The following is a 10,897-nucleotide window of genomic DNA, read 5'->3' on the forward strand; positions in this document are numbered from 1 at the left end:
CTTATCAGTTCCTATTCCCACTCCAATCCTTATTGGGTTCTGTCTCATTCTTATGCGCAAGGTTCTGCTTTTGGGAAGCCTCTATTTTCCTTGTACGTTGCTAGGCTGGGACGTTTGGAGGTTTGGGTAGTGGTAGCTCTCTATTTTCTGAGTTGAACTTTTGGTTGTGGGCGAGGAACCGTAAGTGATTTTCTATTCCCTTGAGTTCTTGTTGTTCGGTTTTTTGTGTATATTAGGAAGGATGGATTATTCTGTTGAAAACCTTGGCCGAATAATGAACGCAGCCCTAGCAAGTTTTGGTCTAGAAAATTTATACCTTTTGATTCTTCCTTAATAAATCGCTGGACTCTAGTTTGTAAGTGTGAAAAATAAACTTTGAAACGTTCTTGTGATAAAACTTTGGGGCTGTTTGGTTCTGGGTTAGAGCATATAATATTTTTATAAATCAAATGTTAAAGTCAGCATGCCTAGACCCCATTTTTTTTGTAGCGCACTATGCATGAACTAGTAGAGTTTTTGGAATAAATTATCCCTGGTGTTTTGTGTAGATAAAGTAGGTTCTGCCTTGGTAAATTTTATTGAGAACTAAGTCTTATTTAAAATAAAATACAGTATGAGTTTAGGTCCTCCTTCACGCACCTTTAATCTTGTTGAGTTATAATTTTGAATGAATTGTCATGAGTTCCTATATGTTAAGACCGATTCTGTTTTAGAGAGCCTTGTTGTGTTTTAATCCCTTTTTAATTAGATAGACAGCATGCTATATAGGCCCTCTTTTGCGCAACTAATGTGCAAAGAAGTAGAAATTATACGAATTAAAACTTAAGGATATTTTTGTGCTCAAAACCGATTCTGCTTTGTTTGGGAACCTTGAGAAAACCCCGTTGTTTAACGTTGGTAAAGAGTAATTCGAAGTCAAAATATTTTTGGGGAGAAAACATTGATGGTCGAATGGGGTACTTGAGCTTTTAAGCTTGGAAATTTGTTGGTAATTTATAGGAATGGCAGGAACGTATTCTGATTTTGTTGCACTGTATATTAGGTGCGCATTTCCCGTGAATTAGTGGACTTTTCGCTGCTGCCTGGTAAATTAATAATAACGTGTGAGGTAAGTGTCTGGTGACATTACCTTTTGTGACTGATAGCTGGTGCACGAATTGTGAACGTTGCTCTCATGCTCGGATTTTTGGATATGTTACTTGAATTCTGCTTTGGACTTGAAATGTTGTATATTCTGTTTTAATTACTTCGCAGCATCTTGATATTGAATCCATAAGCTATATGTAATCTTGGATATTATCTAGTCATGCATGAACATTCATAATTTTTAACTGTATGTTGTGTGTGATCCATGACATATCATACATGCATAACTTCCATATTGATATCTGAAAAGAATGTGAAAAGTATGCATACGTTTGAGCACGCATCATGTAGGCATCCCTGCGGTACCAGGGTATGGGACACTTGGCTTCAGTCCGCTTAGCTTGCAGTTGGAACCCTCTTGAGGAGCCATTAAGGGACCTCCACTGTACTTGTTAGTACGGGCACGACGGTGTTGTAAACGTACACCTTGGCATTATATACGCAACTTGATTAGTATTTTTGGCGTTATATACGCAATATGATAATATTTAGTATCTGTCGGATTTAACTTGATGATGTGACTGCTTTGTAATTCTGTATCTAGTTATTACTGTTGCATTATTGGTTTTGTTATCACACTCCTGGGATTTTTCTCACCCCTTTGGGGCTGCTATTTTTATAAAATGGCAGGAGGACGCAAAAGCATATGAGGACATGGATTATTTGGATATTTGCTGTTAAATTTTGCTGTTTGGACTTTTTGTTGTTGCTGTTTATTTGATGGATGACTGTATTAATTGGAGAAGTTGGGATTACTGTTGAACTCTGATTTTTATTACTTTTTTAAGACTTTTATGATCAGCGAGTACCTTGGAAAAAAAATTCTAAAAATGCTTTGCGAAAATAATTTCTGACATTTTATTTAGTGCTGATTTTCAAACAATTTTGCGAGCACTTTGCGAGTTATGTTTCGAGGGGCAAACGAACTCTGATTTACTATTATTTTATATGCACACGAAGCCCTAGATGCGCTCTTTCTAGATTATATAGAATATTTTTTTGAATCATCGAAACTGATTTTATACGAATTTTTAAAGACAGCAAGGTCTGCCAGGAAAATAATATTTTTCAGCAACTAAAGAAATTTTGAAAGCAAACTCTGATTTTTGTAAGGAACTTGATTTCAATTAATAGCTTTAATTAGCAACATCAAAATGATTTTTTAGAAGTTAAAATGATGTCAAAAACTCTAATTCCGCTTAGCAACAACTCTCTTGGATGTATACAAGGGAGGGTGTTACGGATGTACAATAAATTGTGTATTGTATGATCAGTGCAAGGACTGATATACAGAAAATTATGAATTGTATCATCAGTGCAAGGACTGATGTACAATAAATTGTGTATTGTATGATCATGCAAGGACTGATATACAGAAAATTGTGAATTGTATCATCAGTGCAAGGACTGATGTACAATAAATTGTGTATTGTATGATCAGTGCAAGGACTGATATACAGAAAATTGTGAATTGTATCATCAGTGCAAGGATTGATGTACAATAAATTGTGTATTGTATGATCAGTGCAAGGACTGATATACAGAAAATTGTGAATTGTATCATCAGTGCAAGGACTGATGTACAATAAATTGTGTATTGTATGATCAGTGCAAGGACTGATATACAAAAAATTGTGAATTGTATCATTAGTGCAAGGACTAATGTACAATAAAATTATAAATTGTGTTAATGATGCACCTAGTTCTATACGATTTGAACGGTAACATGACAGAAGAAACTATTAAGAGTTAGGGAATGTGTACGAGATTGTGAAGAGAATATGAATTATTATAATACTGACTATGTTATAAACCAGGTCTGAGGGTTAACCAAGAGGAAAGTAAAGTATCGGTGGGGAGAATCAAACGAGGAAGTATAATGAATTTACTTATATGTAATATGTGTATATTATACCACTACTACTATTATTATTGGGGGTAGCCCCATGTGAATATACCAAACATATTTTGCCGTTATATACGGAAATGATACAGACTCCAAATGGACTGGGTCCAGGTGTGATCTGAAGTGTACTTGGCACACGTTTTGCCGTTATATACGGATATAATATATATATATATATATATATATATATATATATCAATTTCCCTATGGCACATTATATGAATTGATATTACTTTCTCTGTGCGGCTTATGTGCCCGGAGTGTATGGCTATCTCTGTGCGGATTATATTCCCGGAGACTCTTGTTATCTCTGTGCGGATTATGTTCCCGGAGACTATTATTATCTTATATGAGGAATATGATACAAGGGAGTATCTTGCATTAATGTGACTGCTAGTACAAATGAGATGCCTTATGTAAATATACAACGGGGATTATGTCGTGTAAAGAACGCAAGATGTGATATCAAGTAATTTTAAGTGAACAGTAATATATCAAATGAGATATAATATGTGAGGCGTCATGAGAAGGTATTTTGAGGTATGATTTCTTAGCACTCGGTGATCTGTATGTGTGTGTACCAAGTATGGTGACATGGATTTTGGGTTTCACGAAAATTGTGAAGTTGATCGGGGGTTCTTGCCCTATGGGAAAGGATAACAACTTGTAAATACTGATAATTGAGTAAATGTTTTGCTAGAAGGACTAGTGAAGAAGAAACGTGGAGTTAAGTGAAGATGTCTAATAAGGATCAGTAACTTAAATGGTGGTGACTAGAGAAAAGTTGATAGCTCGATGGAGTGACTTGGAGTACGGTATGTGATACATGCTTGGTGAGAAAGATATAACCTTTGGAGATGCACTGTATTGATAAAGTTTTAGAAATTTGTTTAAGGATAAAATTATTTCCAGGTGATAGAACAATTATGTTTGGAAATTACCAATGTTAGAAGGCTTATATGTGAGGATTACGATATAGTATCTTGAGTTGGACATCCATGATAAATGTCGATGATAAGGAAATTGAGGTATAAATGAATGAAACATATGTTGAATCTATAATATTGGTACGGAATGACGAGTAAAAATGGTTAGTTGGTGAAAATCTTAGGCATAAGACCTTAGATACGGAAGTCGTTGAATGGATTTGTGGTTGAAGGCCTTAAACGGCTAATGGGAGATATAAACTGTTATGAGGATTGTTAGTTTTGTATCCCAAAGAGAAAAATATAGTTGTGATTATCTAATAAGATGTGGAGACACGTGACGAAATAAAGTAAAGTATGTAAATATGAAATTTAATGTGAGTTGGGATTATTGGGTACTGTAGAGTGCCATCGAAACTAGAAGGTATGTGCTTGTGTGAAAGCCAAGGCAGCAACGAAGTGGTAAGATTTGTAACATTAATGGAAAAGACTGATATATTAGGGTATTGTTGAAACAGTAGTGGCAGCGAAATGATTGAAGTACTAAAGAAAGTGTGAGTTGAAAATATTCTAGGAATGATCAGTAAATATACATGAGAACAATTAGAGTCTATTATGAAAACGGTTAGAGGCTATTGGGAACGGCATTGGGTCAGAAAGATAGATAAAGATGAAAATGAGGTGAAGTTAGACAGACAAATTTGTAATATGGCTATATTATTACCTACAAATTAGCGAAAGTGCAACCGTAGCCTATGGAAAAATTTAAAATATAGTGAATTAAGAGGTCATATCACCGAAATTGTCAAGTGTATGTGGAGGATTGGGGGACGATGGATACTTCGAAAATGAGGTTACACCTGTGACGAAAGTAAAATGGTAAAGACGCACACCTGAGGAGGTTACTTAAGAGCAGAAGGACGAGGTAAAAATTGAGTAGAAGGTCTGAAATGATGAAAATAACCCTGGAAATGGATTCAGAACAAAAAATTGAGTGGTTAGGCAAGTTTCAGAAAATTCAATGAATAGTGTTTTTACCGGGTAAAAATATCACGGTACAGTTGCACCGTAAAACGTGCCGATTGAGTTTGAGCTCTAGGTTTTGGATATAATTTATAAATGGTATATAGGATTAGGAAATATGATTTCTGATGAAAATTGATGGAAATTAGTAAGTTTGGATAAGCGTGCCTACGACGCGCGTAACAGCTTAAAACTGCAATTTCTCCGAACGACCGGAAAACTCCAGATTCATCTGATCAAGTATAATAAAAAGACTTTGGTGAATATTAAATTTTGGATTTTTTAAATAATTCATGAATTAATTGAAGGTTAGTGGTGAAATTAAGTGAGTTTAAGCGAGTTGGCACTTGTGGGGTCCACTCCCACTTAAGTGACATGCTACATCACCTATTCCCCTCATTTTCCCTTCCTTTTGTGCGCTCAAACAGCCCCCAATCTGCAGATTTTGGGCAGCCCTCCTCACCTCTATGGAAGCATGAAGCCAAGCTCCTAACTCATTACACAAGCCTCAAATCAAAAAAAGCTATCTCACAAAAGTTGTTTCCTTGGTCATTTCTAAGTGTAACCAACCATCATTTCCACTTGGGGAGCATTGTTGGAGGAGAAAACTACCATGGACAGATCTGCAAAAATTTGAAAGGGAGCTTGAAGGAGACATTGTAGTTGTTTCAAAGCTTAGGGGAAACACTCATTGGGGTCTTGGGACTTGATTGGTGGTGAGTTTCCTTGATTAATTCCATGGACTTTATGTTAGGTTTTATGGATTTGGGCCTGTTTATGTTGATATTTTAATGTTGGTTGATGATGAATTTAAGTGGTTTTATTGATATTAAGTTGGTTAATGAGTTGTTGTGATGGATTGACTTTTTCTACTACAAAAAGAAATTGAAATATCAAAAGGGATGAGTTTAATGAACCCTATATGGTTCAGATTTTTTGTGGAAAAATATGCACATCAAGTGTTTGATAATATGTCTACATGAAATAAAAGATAGTCTATGCATTGATGAAGGTTTAAGTGATAGAAAAATTGAAAGAGAATTCATTAAACCTTAAGGTAAGCAAATCAGTCATCATGTGATAAAATAGTTAAAGGATGTGTTTAATCAAGTTTGTATGTGGAAATATAAGTGTAATATGATTTAGAGTTGGTTTGTAAAAAGAATGAAGTATAGGAATTTCAAAAGAACCTTATGGACCTTTTAGGATCAACACAGGGGCTGTTATTTTAAAAAATTCATATATGAAGCTACAGGACTCCAAATGGAGTGTGGTTTGCGCCAAATTAAAGCCTTAAGTGTGTATATTTCGGCCCTTTAGAATTAATTGTGCAAATTAAGTGTTTAATTCATTGGTCATGTAAAACAATGATCCTTATGACAATTTAATGATGATGGGCTAGTATTTGAACCAAACATAAAGTGTGAAATCTTAATTAAGTCTAGGATGTAGACTATGTTTATGTTAGAGTTAGGATGAAAAAGTTATGTAATAATTTATATAAGACTACTTAGTGATCAAACAAGGAATTAACTAAGGTATATGAATAGGAAAACAAGTCAAATTCTTGGGGTTTCTAAGTGGTGCTATTCGGCCACTATACGATTAATTGACCTAGGAATGAAAGTAAATTCACATAAGTGTTTGATTACATTTAGCAAGTAAATTCAAGTATATGCTATATAGCTGGTTAGTTTGGAAACTTGTATTAACTTGTGGTTTTGAAAGATGTGTTAATATGTATTAAATCTTGAAAACATTGGGTAATTGTCTTTGACTTGTGTGGTGGCGTGAATTGATATAACTTGTAATTTGATGGTACATAGGTTGAAGAACAAGTTTAGAGACATTGGATTAAATACGTGAAATTCAAGCAAGCTTGGAATTGAGCTTTTTACAGGTAACCTCTTGGTACTGGGGCTTGATCCCCTTGTGTGTTCCACCATGCCCATTGAGGGTGATGGTAGGAAATGTATGTAAGTAATGTAGAATAACATGATCACGCATTTAGTATGTGTGTTGGTACATAGAATGTACTGAGTCTCTGGCCAGTAGACAGTTTGCCTTCAGGCGTTACGGACTTCCACTGGATAGGTCTCCATAAGGGAGTTCCAGTTGAACTAGGGTTGTGGTGTGTGATTCGGATAGGAGCACACTAGGAAGTCTCGGGTGTATATGGATGGAGGGTACCTTGGTTGGATGTTCTTGGAACACACCTTGGATGAGACCCGTAGGCTTATATGCCGAGCCATTAGGCAGGACGTTGCATGGTATTGGTAGCTACCATTCCCGTTTCGTCGTATTTTGTATTCCTATGTTTCCCCAGTTTCTCTAAATCCCTTGCTTTATCCCGTTTTCAAGATGTTATTTTATATTATTTATATGCATCGAAGTGAGCCATTGGGCGGAGTTTTCTCCAGAACCTCTGGGTTACTGAGATATATTCTTATATCTCACCCCGTCTTGGGGGCATTATTTCAGGAGGTAGCAGTGGTGCAGGAGCGGCGGGCAAGAAGCCCGTAGGATGACTAGCCGTAGTATCATTAGTATTTTGCATTTTGATGGCCATTGGGCCTAGGCTAGACTTAGGGCATGAACATGTATATGTTGATAAGATGAGAGTTATAGTCATATTGTTCATGTTATTTTTACCTAAGTTTAGTTGTATTTGTATTATGTCATTTGGAAGTTTCTTTATCATGTATTATTTGGAGATTTAAGTTGTAAGTGTAATATGTCAAGTGAAGCCTTGTAAATTATGCATGAGTTGATGTAATTATGAAGTACTTGTAATATGATGGAAGGGCCTTAGGCCTATTATGTGTATGTTTAGCAAATGCATGCAATTGAACGTTGATGATTGAAACGTATTAAGTATTCCTAAAGAAAGCAATTTGATATGTATTGTATAAGTAAAATAAACTGTGATGGGTTGTAAGTGCCCCAAGGCTTTGTTGGTCCTTGTGTATTATATAAGTAATATCCGGAGCAAACGAGCTCTAAATAACTCGTGTGATAGCTTCCTAGAAAGGAAATTGAGTGTAGAATAACATATCCAAATAAGGGAGGCTTATAGAATGCGGTTCATCCGTAAAAAATCAAAGACCGAACCATGTTCGGATAGGTAGAAAACGTAAAAGTGAGAATTATGCTAAGCGGGTTTATGGGAACCCCTTAGTGACTTGTATTAAGTAAAATAAGTTATAAAAGTAGTCTAAATAAATATTCCGCAAAGATTTTACAGTTACGGTCACAACTTTTAATTATTACACATTTATTGTTTTACGTGCTCACGTAATAATGGAAAAAGTTTATTCGTATTTTATAAATGAATTGATGTGATTGTAACTGCGTTTAATATCATATTTAATGTTAACAATACCGGTGTACAACAAGCTGTTACAATAACGGAACCCAATGAAGCACAGACACTTCAAAAGTCCTGATGTGTCATGTCCGACACTTCCCGACACTCACCGGCACTGCAGTACTCATTGCAAAGACTCAAAAAAAGGTTCAAAGGTTACGTAGCGTTGCATTTTGAGTTTCAACTGATATATTCATTGGATTACGATTACTATTTTATTGAGTTTAATATAAATATTTAGGATATCTTATGTTTCTTTGCAAAATTGATAGGTATTATAAGTTTAGTTTTATATATTTTTTAAATTATTGAATATTAAATATGGTATACACTACATAAATTAAAAATATTATATAATATCAAAACGTATCCTAACGTGACAAAATTTAACATTTTTTAAAATTAACATATCAGAGTATCGTGTCGTGTCGTATTCCTTGTCCCGTGACGGTGTCGGTGCAACTTAGACGGCACCCATAGCAGTGTATATAGCCTCAAATCCAGTGAATGGAAAATATCCCCATGGTTGCACATTTAAGCAAGGTGATGTAAGATCATTAAATGCATCAGGCAACAAATGAATAAAATCAGTGGCAAATATAACATCAGCAGCAAAAGCCTTAATTATAAAGAAAATACCTTCTCAGGGATTAGAGCAGGTATAATTTTTACAAGGAATGGGATACACACACCAATTGCACTACAAATTAGTATTGATACTAAAGTTGCTATTTTGCATCTAAGAGCTTTGGCTTTATCTCATTTAACGGTAAAAATATACAAATTAAATAATTTTTCACTTACACCGAACCAATCTCAAAAATCTCAGTACAAAGTCATTTTACCCAATGTATGTATATGTGTGTGTGTGTGTGCATGCGCGCGCGTGCGTATGTGTGCGTGAGCGTACGCGTGTGTGATATAGTTTAACCCAAATTTTCATAAGGACATATAATTTTCCATTTGTTTGTGTGTGTGTGTGTGTGTGTGTCAATGCTTAGGCAGTGATATAGTTTAAACCAAAATTTTCTTCAGCAGATATTGTATGCAAGTGAACAACCACTCATATACCTTAATGATATATATTATATAGTACCTGAGTTATGCAACTTCAAGGACCCATCTCCTCAAAGAAATGGTGAAAAGTCAAAGCAGCCACCAAAGGCTTTATTATCTTTGGATTCTCTGAGGCTCCCAAAGAAATTCCTATTATGACGGAATGAACCACAATTCCTAGCTCCAACACCCATAATGCAATCAAAAAACTCAATCACAATCAATAACAATTCAAAATTAAAAAAAATCATCATCAACAAAACAGCTCTCGGTTCAAGTGATAAAGACTTTTCGAGTTTAAAAATTCAAAAAATTATAAAATTTAAGATAAGAAGAAAATCCATCTTGAATACTATATTTAAAAATTAAAAAAATTAAATATACTACTTGAGATATGACCCGATGACGAAGAAGCTCCGAGGACTCAGAAGGAACATTTCCATGTCCATGACCATGTGTTGTATGTGTGTGAACATGCAGATGCCCTGGTTCCTTCTCCAAATCCCCAGTGTCAAATTGGGTACCCTTAAAATGGTATTTTTGAAATTAAGCAGTGGCATAAGTATCGACCATAACGACACCCAATGAAGCACAGACACTTCAAAATCCCTGATGTGTTGTGTCCGACACTTTCCGACACTCACCGACACTGCAGTACTCGTTGCAAAGACTCAAAAAATGTTCAAAGGTTACGTTGCATTGCATTTTGAGTTTCAACTGTTATATTCGTTGGATTACGATTACTATTTGATTGAGTTGAATATAAATATTTGGGATATCTTCTGTTTCTTTGCAAAATTGATAGGTATTATAAGTTTAGTTATATATATTTTTTAAATTATTGAATATTAAATATAGTATACACTACATAAATTAAAAATATTATATAATATTAAAACGTATCCTAACGTGACGAAATTTAACATTTTTTAAAATTAACGTATCAGGGTATCGTGTCGTGTCGTATTCCTTGTCCCGTGACGGTGTCGGTGCAACTTAGACGGCACCCATAGCAGTGTATATAGCCTCAAATCCAGTGAATGGAAAATATCCCTATGGTTGCACATTTAAGCAATGTAATGTAAGATCATTAAATGCATCAGGCAACAAATGAATAAAATCAGTGGCAAATATAACACCAGCAGCAAAAGCCTTAATTATAAAGAAAATACCTTCTCGGGGATTAGAGCAGGTATAATTTTTACAAGGAATGGGATACACACACCAATTGCACTACAAATTAGTATTGATACTAAAGTTGCTATTTTGCATCTAAGAGCTTTGGTTTTATCTCATTTATCTCATTTAACGGTAAAAATATACAAATTAAATAATTTTTCACTTACACCGAACCAATCTCAAAAATCTCAGTACAAAGTCATTTTACCCAATGTATGTATATGTGTGTGTGTGCATGCGCGCGCGTGCATATGTGTGCGTGAGCGTACCCATGTGTGATATAGTTTAACCCAA

The 10,897-nt window shown here is 35.0% G+C and overlaps 1 pseudogene; it reads right to left on the reverse strand.

Moving 5' to 3' along the window:
* Window positions 1-9,479: 9,479 nt before the first annotated feature.
* Window positions 9,480-10,876, reverse strand: LOC133312409 (zinc transporter 1-like; annotated as a pseudogene).
* Between the last annotated feature and the right edge of the window lie 21 nt (window positions 10,877-10,897).

Source organism: Gastrolobium bilobum, unplaced genomic scaffold, assembly GCF_033153095.1.
Source record: "Gastrolobium bilobum isolate Gb01-03AN ecotype WA unplaced genomic scaffold, APGP_CSIRO_Gbil_v1 utg126874, whole genome shotgun sequence".
NCBI lineage: Eukaryota > Viridiplantae > Streptophyta > Magnoliopsida > Fabales > Fabaceae > Gastrolobium > Gastrolobium bilobum.